The sequence below is a fragment of the Sus scrofa genome, chromosome 9 (genome assembly GCF_000003025.6).
Source record: "Sus scrofa isolate TJ Tabasco breed Duroc chromosome 9, Sscrofa11.1, whole genome shotgun sequence".
NCBI classification, from domain to species: domain Eukaryota; kingdom Metazoa; phylum Chordata; class Mammalia; order Artiodactyla; family Suidae; genus Sus; species Sus scrofa.
In genome coordinates, this window is record NC_010451.4 from 106,507,583 (window position 1) to 106,527,965 (window position 20,383).

Here is a 20,383-nt window from a genome sequence, read left to right on the forward strand (position 1 = left end):
TTTCTGTGCATTGGAAATATTGGGATGGTTCTTAAGAACACATATTGTATTCTTTTAGCACAACAGTGGTGTCAATGCATAGTAAGCAAAATGCTTTGCCATCTAATTCTGTAAAAAAATAATCACACCACACTCTACCTTAAAGCTGCGATATTCAAAGTCCACTTTTTCTTTCTTACTTTGACTTGATGGGTATTTACTGTAAACTGAAATAAATGGGGATGGGGGAAACAAAGAAAGGAAGGAATAAGAGAACAAGGGAGGAATGTAATCACATTACACTCGAAATTTGCAGTGTGCCGAGCATCAGCCCAATGTGATGAAAATGCCACATAGAGTCTCTATCACAACTACTCAATTCTGCCATTCTAGCTTAAAAGCACATAGACAATAGGAAAACAAATAAGTAAGGCTGGGTTCTGATAAAATGGTACTTGCAGGGAGTGAAATTTAAATTTCATATAGCTTTCACATCTCATAAAATAGTCTTCCATTTTTTTCTAATCATTTGTAAATAACACTATCATTTTGAGCCTGTGGGCCACTTAAAAACAGGGGGGTAGGCCAGATGCGGCTAGTTTGTTGACTCCCCCTTAGCCATTAGGCCATCACCAAAGTTCACCGGCTCAGTAGCATAAGATGCTTATCAGAGTGTGGTCATTGCAGTCACTTCCTTTGCCCAGAGCAGCTGTGTATTACTGTTCACTTAAATATTATGATCACTTTAAGAAAGTGCTATGACATTTAATTCTGATTTTTTTTTTTTTTACCATTTTGGCTATTTTTAAAAATTTAACCGAATTATTCTTACTTGTTTGCCAAGTGTTTAATTTTTTAGTGACAGAAATCAGAGTTGGGAGCTATAATGTATTACCTGGGATCCACACAAAGGCACTTTCTTTTTTGGTTTATTCATGCATTATATATATATCATGACAGTCCCATAGGGTTCCTAATCCCACATATGACTTTTTTTGCCCCCCCTTTATTTTTTTAGGGCTGCAACTGCAGCATATGGAAGTTCTCAGGATAGGGGTTGTATTGGAGCTACAGCTGCCTGCCTATGCCACAGCAATGCCAGATCCAAACCACATCTACAACCCACACCACAATTTATGGCAACCCCGGATCCCCGACCCGCTGAGCAAGACTAGGGATTGAACCTGCATCCTCATGGATACCAGTTGAATTTGTTTCTACTGTGCCCCAACGGGAACTCCACAGATGACCTTTTAAAAACTGTTGTAAGACACATCAGTAGTTGTCAGGGGTTGGGAGTGGGAGAGAGGTGGACCACAGTGGGGGAGCATAAGGGATTGGAGGATAAGGGAACAGTTCAGTATCTTGATTGTGGTGATGGCTCCATGATGCTGTGCATTTGTCAAAATACAGAACTTTACACCAAAAGAGTGCATTTTACTGTATGTAAAATTTTAAAGGTCATTAAAAAATACAACATGCAAATAACTTCGAAGTCAGCACTCCTGCCCTCACAAGAAGATAAAACCTGAACAAACTAAAATTCAATGACTTTTCTTGGATCTGTCAGAAAACTGAGATCACATGGTAAATTTCAACACCAAAAGCAAAGAGGTAGAAAGTCAGATCTACATAAAGAAGACTATTAGAGAAGGAATAAATGAAGGTAAATAAAGTCTTACATTTCTCTTAGTTTTAATTGATTTAATAGATAGGCATTTGTTTAAAACAATCGTATTAGCAACATATTGGGTGATGATAGCATGTGGAAAAGTGGAATTGAGGACAGCAGTGTTACTTACAATATCACTTACGATGGGAGTGTGGTGTTGGGAAGAATCTGTGATAAATGTACCTGCACTACCTTGGAAGCACTACAGTGTTATCTGAAAGTGAGCTTAGTTATAAATACATATTGCAAACATCAGGAAAACCATTAAAACGTTTTAAAAAGAAGGATCATTGATACATTGAGAGGAAAGAAAACAAACAATATAAACTGCTCGGTTAAATCTGAGAAGGCTGAAAAAGAGAGTAACTTTAAAGGAAGCTAAGTTTAAGAGCAATGAATAGAAAATAATTACAAAGATGGTAAACATTATTCCAGCTATATCAATAATCACACCAACAAAATGTGAATGCTCTAGATGTACCAATTAAAAGCCAAGAGATTCTCAGAGTTGATTAAAAAAAAAAAAGGACCCAAACATGTATGTTGTCTCTAAGAAATTCTCTTTAAATAAAAGACATAGCTAGATTAAAAGTAACGAAGACATACCATGCAAAACCTAATCTAAAGAAAGTTGCAATAATTATGTTAATTTAAGACAAAGCAGACTTCAGAACAAGGAAAATTCTTGCAGTTTTATTGAGATAAAACTGACATACAACATTGTATAAATTTAAGATGTACAACGTAAACATTTGACTTACATACTTCATGAAATGATTACCAAAATTTTAGTGAATATCTGTTATCTCAGAGATACAAAATTAAAGAAATAGAAGAAAAATATTCCTTATAGTTCTCTTAGGACTCACTCTTTTAACTTTCACATGTAATATACAGCAGTGTTAGTTGTATTGATCATGTTGTACATTACATCCCCAGTACTTATTTATCTTAAAACTGGAAGACTGCCTTCATCTAATTCCCCTCTCTCCACTCCCTGCCTCTGGTAACCACAAATCTGATCTCTTTTTCTAGGAATCTTCTGTTATTGGTGGGTTGGTTTTTGAAGCACAATTCACTGAGATGCTATGTCAGTTCCTGTTATTCAACATAGTGATTTGATATTTCTATTCATTTCAAGATGATCACCATGGTAAGTCTGGTTACAATATGCCACCTAATAAAGATATTACGTATTATTGACCATATTCCCCACACTGTCCCTTTCACACTCATGACTCATTTATTCTGCAAATGCAAGTTTATACCTCTTAATTTCCTTCACCTATTTCTTTCTTTGCCCAACCCCTCTGCCCTCTGGCAACCACCTGTTTGTCCTCTGTATCTGTAACTCTTTCTGTTTTATGTTCGTGCACTTGTTTTTAATTTTTAGATTCTACATCTAAGTGAAATCAGACAGTTTTTGTTTTTCTCTGACTTATTTCACTTAAAATAATACTCTCTAGGTCCCTCTATATTGTCACAAAGGGCAAAATTCCATTCTTTTTATGGCTCAGTAGTATTCCATTGTGTGTATATATGTGTAGATATATATATATATATATATTTATACATACACACACACAATGACAGATAGATATACAAACACATCATCTTTACCCATTCATCTGCTGATTGGCATTTAGGTGGCTTCTATATCTTGGCTACTGTAAATAATGCAACAATGAACATAGGGGTACACGTATCTTTTCTAATTAGTGTTTTCATTTTCTTCAGGTAAATATGCAGCAGTGGAACTGCTAGATCACATGGCAGTTGTATTTTTAGTATATAGAGGAATCTCTACAGTGCTTTCCATAGTGGTTGCTACAATTTACATCACCACCAACAGCACCTAAATGTTCCGTTTCATCTACATCACCAACACTTGTTATCTGTGCTCTTTTTGAGGACAGTCATTCTGACAGGTGTGAGGCATTATATCATTGTTGTTTGGGTTTGCATTTCCTTGATGACGAGTGATGCTCTGCATCATGTGCCTGTTGGCCATCTGTGTGTCTTCTTTGGAAAAATGTCTATGTACGTTCTTTGCCCATTTTTAAATCAGGTTGTTTGTTTTTCTGATGTTAAGCTGTATGTATATTTTGGATATTGACTCCTTATTTGGTATACTGTTTGCAAATCTCTTCTCCCATTCAGTAGGCAGCTTTTTCATTTCATTTATAGTTTCCTTACCTGTACAAAAGCTTTTTAGTTTTATGTATTCCCATTTGTTTATTTTTGCTTTTGTTTTCCTTGCCTGAGGAGACATATTCAAAAAAAAAATACTAAGAACAAGGAAAATCCTGAGGGATAAAGAGGAGGCATTATATAATGATAAAGGTGTCAATTTTCCAATAAGACATAATAAGCCCTATCTTCTATATGTGCAATAACAGAGCATCAAAGTACTTCAGGAAAAAACTGAATAGGACTACAAGGAGAAAGAAAGTTCACTATTATAGTTGGAGAATTCAACATTCCTCTGTCAGTAACTGACAGATCCAATAACTGACAGAATGCAGTAAGAATACAATTAAAAATAGCAGCACTAATCAACTGACTCTGATAGCTATACAATACTTTAGCCAACAATGGTTGAATAAGCATGCTTCAAGTTCAAACAGAACATCACCAAGATAGACCTAATACTGAGCCATAAAAATATCTTTACAAATTTAAAAGAAGTGAAATCATGCTCTCAGGCCACACTGGAATTAAACTAGAAATTGGTAGCAAAAGTAGCTAGAAAAATCCCCAAATATTTGGAGATTAAACAACATACTTCTAAATACTGCATGGGTCAAAGAACAAGTCAAGAGAAATTTAAAAGTACCTTACTAAATGAAAATGAAAATACAACCTATCAAAATGTGTGAGGTGCAGTGAAAGCACTGCTTAGAGTGAGACTTATAGCACTGGATGTATATACTAGAAAAGATATAAAATTAGTACCTTGTATTTCCCCCTTAGGAAGCTAGAGGAACAAGTACAAATGAAGCCTAAAGCATGCAGAAGAAAAGAAACAAAAATGAGAGAAGTCAATGAAATAAAAAACAAACAAAAAAAACCAAAAAACAAACAAAAAAACAGGAAATCCATAGAGTAACCAAAAGCTGTTTTTTTTTTTTTTTTTAAAGATTAATAAAACTGATAAACTCCAAGCCAGGCTATCCAAGATTAAAAGGGAGGGGGCACAAATTGCTAACATCAGATAGGAAAAGATGACTGTTGATTCCATGAACATCAAAAGAATATAGAAGAATGTTATCAACAGCCCTATACTCAAAACTTTCATAGCTTAAGTGAAATAAACTCTTTCTCTAAAAGACACTTCCTACTAAAACTTACACAAGGAGAAACAGATTATCTACAGAGGCCTAGGCCTATATTTATTACATAAATTTAATCAAGAATTAATAACCTTCCAAAAAAAAAAAAAAGCATCAAGCCTAGATGATTTCACTGGTGAATTCTATCCAGCATTTAAAGGAAAAAATGATGTTAATTCTCTACATCTCTTCCTGAAAATAAAAACAGAGGGATTATTTCCTATCTATAAGGCCAGCATTCATAAAACCAGCTAATAACAAAATGAGATAAAGAAATTCTAAGAAAGCTACAGACTGCTATCTTCTATTTACAGCCACAAAAATTCTTAGTAAAATGTTAGCAAATCAATCTAACATAATGTATAAAAAGAATAATACACCATGACGAAATGGGATTTATTACAGGTATGCAAGACTGCTTCAACATTCAGAAAAACCCAATTAATATAACCCATCATATCTAAAAGCTAAAGAAGAAAAATCATATGATCTTAACAACAGAGACAAAAAAGGCATTTGTCAAAATCCAACACCCATTCGTAAAGAAATTAAGAACCTCTCAGCAAAATAGGAATAGAGGGAGACAACTTGATAAAGAACTTCTATAAAACAAATCAAAAATCCTACATCCAACATCATAGGCAATGGGAAAACTGGATGCTTTCTGAAATCGTTCCATAGCTTGCCATGGAAAAGAAGGGTAGGTGGAAGCCATCTAAGAAAGATGGTTTCCTTTCTAATACCTTCATGGGCTTCCTTACAAAACAAAAAATACCCATTGGTTCTACCCTTTTGTATTTCATCACTTAGAGCAAGATCAAGGCCCCCCTGCCCCCCAGATAAATCATTCCCTTCCCTTAACGCTCTGTCCCATTTCTTTGGTCCTCTAAGCAGTGATCCCTTCTTAACAATCTTTTTACCAACCTGTAATATTACACACTGTGGGGCTGCACTCCACAGTCCTGCAAGCCTTGTGATTGCTCAGCCAAAAGATAGAAGAAAGAGCCTGGAGACAGCAAAGACACCAATGGTCTGAAACTTACAAGGGAATCTTACAAGTCTGAAGCAAAGTCCTGGAGCAACACCCCACTGTACACATAAGCAGAGCACAGCCGCCATCTTTGCTACCTGGGGGAGAAAGAGGCTACCATTTATAGGGGGAATTGACATCAGGTTGGCTCATCAGTTAGCGGGGAAAGCAGGGACTGGGGCAGGGGGCAAGCTTGGAGGTAGTTACTGATGAAGCCCTATGATTGAGTGAGTTGCAAAGTCATGTGAGTAGGGTGTGAGTCAAGTAGGGAGGGTCAAGCAGAGGATGTAAAGAGAGTAAGAAAACAGCCATCTTGAGTGGCCTGATCATATGACACCCACTCTCCCAAAACTTCAGCCTTCAAACTCCACACCTTCCAACATACCCTCCTTAACAATTTCCCCATTTAACTTATATTCATTCCCAAGATAAATCAGATTCTGTGCCTTCCCTGTACAATCAGCCTGAATTTGAATAAAAACAATTCATAAATAGGATGCTTGTTCCTCCTTGCCTATCCCTGTCTCACAGTGCAGCAATTTAGAGCCTGTATAAATTGATGAAGATGACGACATAGCAGCACACTGAAAACAATTCTGTTCTGTTGAACGTTTTTCTGGTTCTGCTCTGACTCTCACTGTTGACCGATTAACAGCTTGTGATCCCATCTTTAACTGGAAGCAAGAAAGTACAACCAGTCAAGTATTCAGAATATAAAAACTCCAACCACTGAATGGTACCTCACATTGTCAGAGGGAAGTCATGTCCCACCTAGGAGTTTACTCAGAGCTTACTTGGAGTTAATAATGTATTACTCATTGCCAAAATACTACCTGCAAATGGCATTTGTCTTTATAGTCTGTTGCTTTTTTCCCCCTTCCTTTTATATTTTGTTGCCTTTTTAAAAAAAAGCAGGTCCAGAGTTGTATAATGGATGGCAGTACAAATCTTAAGTCCTTAGTCATTTGTTTAGATGTGAGTTTCAAAACCCTGGCCGTCTAGACAGCAAAAACTGGCTAAGTGCAGGGAATTTCCAGTTTCCATAAATGAGAACTGATGATAAGAGTCAGCTGAAGAAACCAGCCTGAAAATAGGCTATTGCTGGAAGCCTAAGGACAGGTTGCCAGCTAACTGATGAGTCAGCGTGAATAAGTTAGCTTTAGATGGCTTATATTCAGGACCTTCTTCCATATAGCTCCAATATAAATTCCACACAATTACAAATAAATGGCAGGAGAAATAAATCCGAAACACATTACAGCAATCTGTGCAGTAAAGAAGACACAGAGAGACAAAGTATGGTTATATAAGTTGCATACTTTACAGCTCCTGGGGTTGCCATATATTGTGGTCCATAAAGATCATACCTTCTAGAGTTGTACGGTGCACAACCATGAGCAACAAGCCTGGAAACATTCTTTTTTTTTTTCTTTTTAGGGCAACACCTGTGGCATATGGAGATTCTCAGGTTAGGAGTCGAAGTGGAGCTGCAGCTGCCACTTACACTACAACGAAGGCAACACCGGATCCAAGCCGCGTCTGTCACCTATGCTACAGCTTGTGGCAGCACTGCATCCTTAACTCACTGAGCGAGGCCAAGGATCCAAACAATATCCTCATGGAACTATGTTGGGTTCTTAACCCACTGAGCTGCAACAGGAACTCCAAGTCTGAAAACATTCTGATGCCAGTATATAATAGCAAATGCATGCCAACAAAGAACACAGATTCCATGTCTGAAGTCATAAGCTTAATTATAATTGGACTTATTTGGATAATAATATTGGACTTCAATAAATTGGACTTCATCAAAATTAAGACTTTTTGCATCAAAGACACTAAGAGAACAAAAAGACAAACCTCAGACTGGGAGAAAACATTTGCAAATATCCAGAATATCATATATTTAAGTATATGAAAGATGTTCAGCATCATTAGGCTTTAGAGAAGTGCAAATTTAAACCACAATAAGGCACTGCTACACATGTATTAAAATGATTTTTTAAAAGATAATACCAAATACTGAAAGGATGCAGAGCAACGGCAATGTGGAATGCTAGTAGAAATGCAAAGTGGTATATCAATGTTGGAAATTAGTTTGGCAATTTCTTATAAAGCTACAAATACATGTGCCATATGACCTATTCATCTTATGCCCAAATGTTTATTCTATAGAAGTGAAAACATATATTCGTATAAGAACCTGTACAGGACTTCTACTCATAATTGACAAAAACTGGGGATAACACAAATACTCTTCAGGAGATGAATGATTAAACAAAGGCTGGTATAGCCATACAATGGAATACTACTTGGGAAAAAAAAGAATGAACTATTAATAAATGAATAACAAGTATGTATCTCAAAGGCATTATACTGAGTAAAAGAAACCAGTCTCAAAAAGTTAAATACAGTAAGGTTCCATTTATCTGATATTATAGAAAAGGCAAGCCTGCAGGGATGGAGGTGGGTGGTTGTCAAGGGTTGGAGAGGAGTGACTAAAACAGCAGTGATTTCTGGGACAAGAGTAGAATTAACGGTTCTATATTATGATGGGGGTGGTGTTTAATGGTTATAACTCTGTTAAAACTCATAGCACTATATGCCAATAAAGTTATTTTTTCAACATGTGAAAACAAAAAGCATTTCTTAAAAACCCCAAATCTGTCATCTCTCCATGTCCTGTCCCCATTCTAATCCCTGTCACTTTCGCCTCAACTGAACTATTATGACTCCCGACTAGATTTCTTCCCAATTATAATCTTTAGACACATTTTTAAAAATTAATTATGAAATATTTCTATCATAAAAAAACATTATAAAGAGAAAATCAGTCAGATCTAAACAGCTCAACCCCTCTAGACCAGGCATGTACACTACTCTCCCGCCACGCTGAGACCCAATGTGGAAATTAAAACAAGCATCCAAAAGAATATATACTTGTGGCATGGACACACCACAGGATATCAAATATAAGCAAAGTTTGATCATTGTGTTAGAAATAGTGGGATTTTTTTTTCTCATACTCAGTTTAGTTTGCTTAGTTGTGGTTCATTCCCGGGCCTCCTGCCCTAAACACTATGCCCAGTGCCTCTAGCAGGTGCTAACCTAATCCTAGTTGAAATGAATTTCTAGCTGTTTCAACTCAGTAGCTTCTTTGGCCTATTGCCTCCATCCTGTGGACCTGGAGGGAAAGTCTGTGAAGGAATTAACACACTAGACCTGGCATGGTGACACTAATGCCTGGCAAAGAGCAACAACCTCCCAGCGATGGCATCTATTAAACAGTTAATTGGCTATTTGGGAAACATGAGCCAGAAAATAGAAGAAATCGAATGTCTCAATGGGATGCTAAAAAAAATAAACTGAAATTAAAAATTGAAAAAAATAGAACAAAAGAATTTTATCTTTATCATTGAAAGTGTTTCTGGATTGACGAGATGAAACCAAGGCGAATGATTTCCAAACAAACAAAATTTTAAATATGCACTGGTTATAATTTAGCAGGTAATCAGAGCTGCAGAAAACTACCTTTATGTGGAACTAATTAGTATGCTATAGCTACTCAGAGGAGCCTCATTTATTGCTAATAACTGATGCTCAGGTGGTACCGATCATTCTATCACCCCAAGCTAATTAAGGGTTTTAAAAAGGAGGAGGGAACCCATACAGGGAGATAGAGACAGATAAACAGATGGGGTAGCTCTAGGGCTCAGGGAAAGAGGAAGCCTTCGTAGCAAAGTGAACAATTAGCCTGAAAATTCAGGCATGCACACAAGGCCTCTGGGTCCCTAGCAGGAGAGCTGGAGACTCTTAGGGAACAAGAAGATGAGTGACAGTTATAGAGCACATCCTCTGTGACAGGGACATGACCTGATAGATGGCTCCCAATATCCCCAATGTGCAGGAGGAACCAAGGCTTCAGGAGGCTTTCAAACCTGCTCGAGGTCACAGAGCTAAAAAATTCCTGGAGATGGCCTTTATACCCAACCCATAATCTTAACCATAGCATGCTGTCTCATGTGTGCAGCTCAAGCTTTGGTGACATTTTTGCCATCTCTGATAATCAATGTCCTAAGTACAAGTCTTGGCCTATGTTCAGGAATGTTGTACTTGCAATCCTCTCTCTCTGATCCCAATCAGAATTTACTTGTTTCCAGAACTCTGACCTCTGAGCTGGAATAATATGAAAAATAAATTTAAAAATCAATAAATGGTTAATACATGAATATGGGAGTTCCTGCTGTGGTGCGGTGGGTAAAGAATCCAACTGTAGCAGCTCAGGTCACTGCAGAGGTGCAGGTTCAGTTCCCAGCATATTCATTTGTAATATGTTTCTACAATTAGCATGGGAACAGGGGTTAAAGGATCTGGCATTGCTGCAGCTACAGCTTGGATTCAATCCCTGGTCTGGGAATTTCCATATGCCATGGACGTGGCCATAAAACAAATATATATGTGAATGTTATCCCTTGATCCTGACAATATATTTACAGGTATCATAAATATAATATTGTCATAAAAGACATAGCTCTAATTTCACAATGGAGGTCAAAGAGTTTGGCTGGGGGGTGGGGGGCAAGTGTTTTTCTTTAGTCATTCATCCTCGCCCCATAAAGAGGTGGTGGCTTTCCAGTACCTAGGTTGACTGGTAAGTTTCTGTTAGGTTGCAGGAAACAGGGAAGTACTCAAGTTGTTGTAAGCAGGGGGTATTTTGTAAGGGTGGAAGTGGAAGTAAAAACTACAGGATATTCAGTTACTGGACTGACTAGACCACCGAGGTAAAGAGGGAGCATGGGAGTTCCCGTCGTGGCACAGTGGTTAATGAATCCGACTAGGAACCATGAGGTTGTGGGTTCGATCCCTGGCCTTGCTCAGTGGGTTAAGGATCCTGTGTTGCTGTGAGCTGTGGTGTAGGTTGCAGACGTGGCTCGGATCCCGCGGCTCCGGTTGGACCCCTAGCCTGGGAACCTCCATATGCCGCGGGAGTGGCCCTAGAAAAGGCAAAAAGACAAAAAATAAATAAATAAATAAAAGAGAGAGCATGGCTGAGGCAGGGTCTGAGGGGTGGTTCAGAAATCGACAAATGGGTGACTGAGTGTCTGTCACTTCTAGGCAATACAACCTGGTGATCCCACTTTCAGAGGCCAGCTTCTCTCAGTCTCAATTATCTTCACCATCACTCTCCCCCATACTGTCTTCTCACTCAAAACTTCTGTGTGCCATGCTAAGTGTAGAAATGTATAGAAGATATCCAAGGTAGACAATGAAATGACATCGCTTATATGTGGATCTAATAAAAATGATACAAAATAACTTATTTATAAAACAGAGACAATCTCAAAGATTTTGGAACCAAATTTAGGGTTACCAAAAGGGAAACTGTTAGGGCAGAGGGATAAATTGGGAAGATGGGATTAACACATGCACACTACTGTATATACAATAGATAACTAACAAGGACCTACTGTATAGCACAAGGAGGTCTGCTCAATGCTCCATAATAACCTATATGGGAAAAAAGAATGGATATATGCTATAAACCTGAAGCTAACACAACACTGGAAACCAACTATACCCCCTAAAATAATAATTTAAAAAATGAAATGAAGTCACCATTCAGGCAAATCCTTCAGTAATGTATTTTACATACATACATATATACATATATTTTATATATGCGTATTTTTTTAAATAAACGTTCTGTTTAGCAAATAGTGCTGTAACAACTGAATGCCCATACAGGAAAAAAAAATGAACCCCAATATTCCCTCAGATCATGCACAAAAAATAACTTAAAATGTATCATAGACCTAAACTGGAAAGCTAAAACTATAAAACTTCTAGCTAAAAACATGTGTGGCTCAAAACCAGTGTGTGGCTCAAAACTTCTAGCTCAAAACCAGTGTGGCTTTGAGGAAGGCAAAGATTTCCCAGATAGGTCACAAAAAACACAAGCCATATTCACTGGCTGTGACAAATGAACCATACTAACATTTATAAGAGGAAAAGCTAGATGTGGGGTTGATGGGAGCTCTCAGTACTATTTTTGCAATTTTTTAATATAAATCTAAAGATATTCTGGACTAAAAATTTATTATAACAAAGTGTGAAACAAAAATGTGAAATAGTTGATAAATTTAAAACTTTTGTTCTTTAAAAGACGCTATTATGAAAATGGAAAGATAAGCTATAAACTGGTGAAATATTTTCAAATCACATATCTGATAAAGGAATTGTATACAGCATATATAGAGAACTCTCAAAACTCAATAATAAGAAAACAACTCTAATTTTAAAAGATTTAAATAGATTTAAAAGATTTAAACATCACTAGAGAAGTTATATTGATGGCTTATAAGTACATGAAAAGATGCTTGAAGCTTGGGGTTAATAGATACAAACTATTGCCTTTGGAATGGATTAGCAATGAGATCCTGCTGTGTAGCACTGGGAACTATGTCTAGTCACTTATGATGGAGCATGACATAGAATGTGTACATGTATGTGTAACTGGGTCACCATGCTGTACAGTAGAAAAAAATTATATTGGGGAAATAACTACTAAAAAAATAGTAATAACAAAAAAATTTTAAAAAGAAAAGATGCTTGAAAATGAAAAACCACTGAAATTTTTATATGGACAATACCATGAGCTTAGGGGATACAAAGCAATTGGAACTCTTGCTGCTTTTAGAAATGCAAGATGGTCCACATACTTTGAAAAAGAGATTGGCAACTTCTTAAACATGAACTCATTATACAACCCAGTAACCCTTCACCTGAAGTGTTTACCCAAGAGAAGTAAAAGCATTACGTCCTATACATGAATGGTTCATAAACATAAGAAACTGGAAACAATTCAAATGTCTACAGATTGGTGAATGAACAAATGGTGAAGCATCCATATATTGTAATGCTGCTCAACAGTAAAAGGAATGAAACACTAGTGTTCCTAATATGAATGGATCTCAGACATGAAAGAAGCAGACGCAAAAGGCAATGTACTGTATAATTCCATTAGCAGACTTTCTGGAAAATGCAAAACTATAATTTCCAGGGACTGGAAGTAGAGGCAGAGGACTGACTACAAAGAGGCAAGAGAAATTTTTTTGGGGGGTGGTGAGTCAATATCTTGATTGTGGAGGTTATCACATGACCATATACATTTGTCAAGACTAATCAAAACATATACCTTAAAAGGGAAAATCTGACTTCATGTAAATTATATCTCAAAATGCTTTGAGGTATTTGAAAAAATAAATAAAATTGGAAAGATATCTCTTTGAAATTTTTTTTATTGTTATTTCCCCAATACATTTTTTTCCTACTGTACAGCATGGTGACCCAGTTACAGATACCCAAATGTCCAGACAGATGATTGGATTAGGAATATATCTTATATATTACTTTATATACTGCTGTTCTTTTTCATTTAACATCAGAGCACTAAACATGCTATGAAAACATGACTTTAATGACTACATAAAATTTCATTGTGTGAGTATATTTTAACTTAATTATCATCCCATTATTGGCCATTGTTTATTTCCAATTTCCTTACATATATTCTTACACAAACATCTCTATAATAGTTTAGTCTTTCGTCTTGATTATGGCATATGGACAAAATTCTAGATGTGAAAATACAGAGCCAAAGGGTATAAGCGGCAGTTTAAATTCTGGATATATATTGCCAATTTGCTCTCCCAGAAAGGTAAACACAGCTTACATGCCTATCATCATAACAGTGGGTCTATACATGGAAACAACCTAAATGTCCATTGTCAGATGAATGGATAAAGATGCGTTACATATACACAATGGAATACTACTCAGCCATAAAAAAGAACGAAATAATGCCATTTGCAGCAACATGGATAGATCTATAGATTATCATACTAAGTAAGTCAGAAAGAGAAAAATACCATATGATATCACTTATAATGTGGACTTATCTATGAAATAGAAACTCACAGACATAGAGAACAGACTGATAGTTGTCAAGAGGGAGAGGAGTGAGGGAAGGATGGATTGGGAGTTTGGGATTAGCAGATGCAAAGTAGTGTATATAGGATGGGAAAACAATAAGGTCCTATTGTATAGCACACGGAAATGTACTCAAGATCCTCTGATAAACCATAATGAAAAAGAATATGAAAAAGAATATATATGTGCATACCTGAATCACTTTGCTGTACAGCAGAAATTAACACAACACTGTAAATCAACAATACTTCCATAAAATTTTTTAAAAAGAGTGGGACTATATTAGAAATAGTAAATATATCTGTTTTTTTAACCATGGAGCTGTCATACAAGAAAAGACTTACTCAAAATATTTGAGGGAGGTAGCACCTTAACTCTCAGAACTAGAACTCCAAACTAAAGCATGAGGAAAGAGTCTATGGGGCAGTGAGAAAATGAGCAAATCTGCAGAAAAGATCTTCTGCGAAATTTCCAGGGGCCCTTCTATAATCAAAGAACTGGTGAATAACATTTTTTCTTGAGAGATTAGTTTATCTGTCTATTGCATAATGAAGAACAACTAGCACAACAATTCATCAGACTCTGCTTTATACTTAAATATTCAAGAGCAATAATTTATTTCAACTAAGCTATCCCTCTCCTTTTACCCATCAGGAGTAAGAATGTTGGGATTAATCATCTTTCAATGTAAAAAACCCTGTATTCCACAACAGAATCTAGGCTCACAGTATTCTTTCATGAACTGGTCACTATTATCACAGTTTATGTTAATCAGTGACTATTCTTTACAATAGCTTCAGAAAACTTTATTCATTTTCTAATGATGTCTCTACTCAGACATTAGCTCTGCTATCACTAGATAAATACATTGCTTATCTAACATTTTAACTAAAAAGGGGCCACAATAGAAGAACTAAACTTGGACAACATTAAATTCAGTATCAAAATGTCCCTAACCCTAACCCTAAATAGACCCTAAATGAATGAATGAATGAATGAATGAATGAATACAATTTCTGAACCTCAGCCAGGTGATCCTGGAGTTCTGACTGTTTTCATCAATGACTTGAAAGATGAACAAAGTCTGTCTGAATAGCTCCATCTGAAACCCTCTTTTCTGAATTATTCATACAGTCATGAATTTTGATTGTACAGAATTCATGGAGAACTTTAACTTGCCTCATGAAACTTCAGAACGGAAAGAACCCTGTTTGCCCGAATCCTCACAGCAGGTTGATAGTTGTGCTGACTGTGAACTCAGCTTCTAAACCTTGTGTTCTCTGTACTCACCCAATCCCACCTCGCTCTCTGCTCCATGTTGGCTGGGATAGCTCATTTGACTGTATATTTCAGATGTCTCCTGCCAAAATGTGCGATCTGTGAAATGAATTAAAAATCACACCAATGAAGGTTCCACTTCAAATCATCTTTAATATTCCATTGTATCTTCCAGGATTCAGAGGAGACAAAAGCCAACCCCTAAAATCAAATAAATATGGGAGCTCCTGTTGTGGCTCAGCAGGTTAAGAACCCGACTAGTATCCATGAGGAAGCAGGTTTGATCCCTGGCCTCACCTAGTGGGTTAAGGATCCAGCATTGCAGTGAGCTGTGGCGTAAGTTTCGGATGCAGTTCGGATCCAGCACTGCTGTGTCTGTGGTGTAGGCCGGCAGTGTAGCTCTGATTTGACCCCTAGCCTGGGAACTTCCATAGGCTGCAGATGCAGTCCCAAGGAAAAAATAAATAAATAAAATCAAAGAAATATATTTAGAAGGAATTGTTTTAAACAATGAATATCAATGTCTAGATCTAATGCTGTTGTTGTTGTTACTACTTGGGACTTAATTTTTTAAGGAAAATGCTCTGTAATTTGAAACACTCAGAAATGAATAGGTAATCAGAATAAGCATCACATCCCTCCACTGCCTCTCCCCTTCTCCCTTTCTCTGTCTTCCTCTTCCTCTCTCTCTCTCTCCCTCTCTCTCTCTCACTCACATACCCACACACACCCCTGTTTTCCACAAACTCCCAGGAACCTACCCCAGGTGTCCCCTGCCCCAGGCCATGACCAGTGATGGAACTCCACCTGTCCTCAGGACCAGGCTGCCCAGACATCCTCACTAAGACCAGCTTGGAGCAAAATAGAAGGAGGCAAAGTGTCTCCCAGGCCCACTCACGGGCTTTTCAGTGTCCTCTCCTCTGGGTCTCCTTGCCTGTCACCCCACCTGGCTGTCACAGGCCCTTTCTTCGGCTTCAGCTATCTAAGAAACCTACCTACAGTTTGATTCCTACCGCAAAACACAATCAAAGTCCAAGAAGAGCTAAGCCCTCCCAGGCAAATGGATCTGCAGAGAAACATGCTGAACAAAGAATCAGACTATGAGGAGAGCAACTAACTAACAGAGCAACCCTGAGCAGGTGCTGTGGATCTCTGGGCTGGAACAGGGAAAATGAGTGGGTAGGGCAGGTCTGTTTTCAGAGCCTGCTCTAAGCCACATCTTTCCAGGTCCAGGATGGCTGCACTTTAATGGGAATAAAGAGCCTTCCAGCTTGGGTACTCGCCCAACAACTCTGTCCCTTGACCAAGCCCCCAAAACCACTGAATGTTTGTCAGTCCCTTAGGACTTTCGATAGTCACTTCTGGTTTTGCCTTGTTTAAAATACTGGCTCAACACAAGGAGTGTGAGGGCAGAGCTTAGTAGGCGGGGCTCTGGCTAAGCCCACCTCCAGGTGTTGGTTGCAGCCCAGAGGTGACCATCAAAGACTTGGGGGGGGATTAATAAATAAATAAATGAATAAGCAGATAGATAGATGATTGATAGATAAAAGTCTAGCTCACCAGCTTTTGAAAAAAGAAAAAAACAGGAGTTCCTGTCATGGCGCAGTGGTTAACAAATCCGACTAGGAACCATGAGGTTGTGGGTTCGGTCCCTGCCCTTGCTCAGTGGGTTAAGGATCCGTCGTTGCCGTGAGCTGTGGTGTAGGTTGCAGACTCGGCTCGGATCCCGCGTTGCTGTGGCTCTGGCGTAGGCCAGTGGCTACAGCTCCGATTCGACCCCTAGCCTGGGAACCTCCGTATGCCACGGGAGCAGCCCAAAGAAATAGCAAAAACACAAAAAAAAAAAAAAAAAACATACAATTCACCAAGATAATAGACATCCATGAGTCTGTTCACTATAATCATCCATATCCCCAAAGCACTGGATTCCATCCTGTATATGATGAGAGAAAAGAAGCAGGCAGACACCTGCCAAATGACAATGACAAAGCAACTGAAGGTTGTGGAGCGACCCTCTGTGTCCTGGCTGCAAGCACAGAACCTAAGAATCACCCACCAGCCTGTCAGTGCCAGTGGGGCAGGGTTTACCTCTGGAACAGATCCTGGCACACAGAGGCCCCCTGTCAATTTTTGTTGAATGTCTGAATAAAGCCATGGGGGGAATAAATGGGCTGAGACGAAGAAAGCAAAGTCGAGTCTGGCAGAGGTAAATGAACATGTTCTATTAGGAGAAAAAAGGTGGTTTTTAGCAATACCGTCAGAAGGTAAGCATTACAGGGCAAGAGAACAAGAGAATTCTCTTGGTGGAGTTTTCCACCAAGCCCGGGGTGGCGGTGGGGGAGGAGAGCAGCTGATCCATCCCATAGCTGCAAAGTGGATAGTGAGCGGCTATCATGAGCTCTGCAGGAAGGCACCAAGGGCTAACTCTCCACCTGGGCTAGAATCTGACCTTCCATTTAAAGACTCTCTGGGCAGCCCTCTCCTTCCTGTCTCCCCCATTTACTCCCACATACACTGTCCTTATTTCAGCGTAACTCTGACTCTGTTTCCGCAATTCCATTTTGCCTTGTTTGTCAGCTCTGTAGTTTATCTGAGTAAAACTGGGGATTGAAACCTTATGACAGTGTTTAGGAGGCAAAAGGGAACTGGGACCTAGTCCACACTGTCAGGCTGTAGCAGTCCAACAGCAATGATAACCATTATAAACTGCAAGAGGAATCTGCAGTTGGCCTGAAGGATTCCAACACAGAGAGGCTCTGGGATGGCAGCTGAGGGTGGAGGAGGAAAGGTTTAAAACTCTGTGTGACTCCCCAAGGTTACCGTCATGAAGTCTGGTGTGGGTTTTTTTGTTTGTTTTTTGTCTTTTTTTCAGGGCTGCACCGGTGGCATATGGAGGTTCCCAGGCTAGGGGTCCAATCCGGACCACAGCAATGCCATATCCGAGTCACGTCTGTGACCTACACCACAGCTCACAGCAATGAGGGATCCTAAACCCACGGAGCAAGGCCAGGGATCGAACCCGGGTCCTCATGGCTACTCATCGGGTTCATTAACCACTGAGCCACCACGGGCACTCCAAATCTGTTTTTTTTCCTGGCTTACAAGTAATGTGAGACAATTGTTAGATTAAACACCCTTCTCTTTCACCTTCTTTTGGCATTTCAAAGAGACACATACAAGGACTTTAGATGTAAACCAGATTGCCCTGAGATCCTCAGCCAAACTAAACAATCTAATCTTAGGAGTAAAGGAATTCATGTTTTTGTTCATTCATTCATAAACATATTCGTTTCACAGATATTGATCATCTATGCTGTATACCAGGAGAAATACAACGGTGAACAAATCAGGGTTCTTAAAGTGATTTTCTTTTCCACTTTTTTTTGTCTTTTCTAGGGCCGCTCCTGCGGCATATGGAGGTTCCCAGGCTAGGGGTCCAATCGGAGCTGAAGCTGCCGGCCTATGCCACAGCCACAACAATGCCATATCCGAGTCACGTCTGTGACCTAAACCACAGCTCACAGCAACGCTGGATCCTTAACCCACAAGCAAGGCCAGGGATCGAACCTGCAACCTCATGGTTCCTAGTCAGATTCGTTAACCACTGTGCCACGACGGGAACTCTTTTTTTTCCACTTTTGGATTTCACAGTCCTATAGCAGGTTTCTCCAGGGGTGACTAATTTATTTCACTTCCCCCCTAAAAAATGTTCATAAAGTTTAGTGGAGAAAGCAGGAAACAACAGATGTTAAGTTCAAACATTGTCTCTACTACATAGATGTATGCTATTTGGAAAATTTCTCAAACTTTCTGAGCTTCAGTTTATTCATCTATTAAATGGGAATGATAATACCTATCTGATAGGATTGCTATTTTTGCTTGAAAGAAAAACAAGCGTAAAATGCATAGAGTAGTACCTGGGGTATTGTAAGAACTAAATCAAAGTGAGTTTGTTCTCTCTATTATCCTCTATATTTCTGACCATTTCCCCCTCAGTTTGTAAGCGAATTTGACTCCCTTCTCCCAAATAAGTTTGACTCCAATAGGCCATTTTATGTACGGCAGCTGTTCTTTGCCTTCAGCACATACATGCCAGTCTGAAAATTTCAAATGAGCAACCTCGGTCTTTACAAAGTTTTTTACATTCGTACTAATAAAAGCTAGGATTTATTAACTCAGAGCTAGCCAAACTACAGGCACAATTTAGTGTTTTACCTGTTGCCGTCTCACTGAATTCTGACCAGAGCTCTATGAGGTAGGTGCTGTTAGGCACCTGTTTTTACAGCTGAGGAAGCTGTGGAACAGGGAGATTAAGTAGCTCCCTCAAAGGTCTACTGCTGGTCAGAGGGGAAGTTGGGATTTTGGAACCCAGGCAGCCTGGCTCCAGAAGCCACCCTCTTAACCACTGCACCATGCCCCCTCTTGCCAAGGGGCTGCAACATAGTGATAACTAGATAGGATTAGCTTACAAGGAAGAGCGAATTGACAACAAAATTTTCAGCCAATTCATTTGCTCACGAAGGGCTAGGAATTCATCAAAATCTTATTACACAGGTTTCTGTTTTAAAAATACATATATAGGTCAAATACATATTATGTATTTCATAAGTCAAAAAATATATATCTGTGAAACTTATTTGGGAGAATGAGGTCAAATATATATACTTTTTTCCATTATAGATAGCTTTGTTAAACATAAACTGGATCAACACAGCTAGTTCTTCAAACTGGCAAATCTTGGGGGCCTGTTTCTGGTCTGAACTCCACAAACACAATGCATTCATTCAGTATCCACTGAGCACTTTGCACATGGCTGGCACTACTGTAATATAAAAAGATGAGCCCTGCCCATGAGGAATCCACGGTCCAGGAGGGGAGAGAAATTTGCAAGGCAATACTTAGACCAGAATTAGGGTGAAGACGTACTCTGGACACAGAAAGGTGAAGTAATTATCCCCTGGGACCCTTTATTGAGTAAAAAAAGAACAATTCCCTTTTCGAGTTCTGGAGGCAGCCTTCATATGGGTTCTCATGTGTATATTTTTCCCTAATTCCGCAACTGTTGGGGGGCTGAGCCCTGCTGAGCTAAGTCCTCCCAAGACA

At 38.7% G+C, this 20,383-nt stretch overlaps 1 long non-coding RNA gene across 1 annotated transcript in view; it reads right to left on the reverse strand.

The window, feature by feature from the left end:
- Positions 14,991–20,383, reverse strand: part of LOC102163285 — a 109,880-nt gene continuing 104,487 nt past the window's right edge. Inside the window, exon 3 of the long non-coding RNA XR_002335907.1 lies at positions 14,991–15,379. This is a non-coding gene — a long non-coding RNA (uncharacterized LOC102163285). The remainder of the gene's footprint in view (positions 15,380–20,383) is intronic.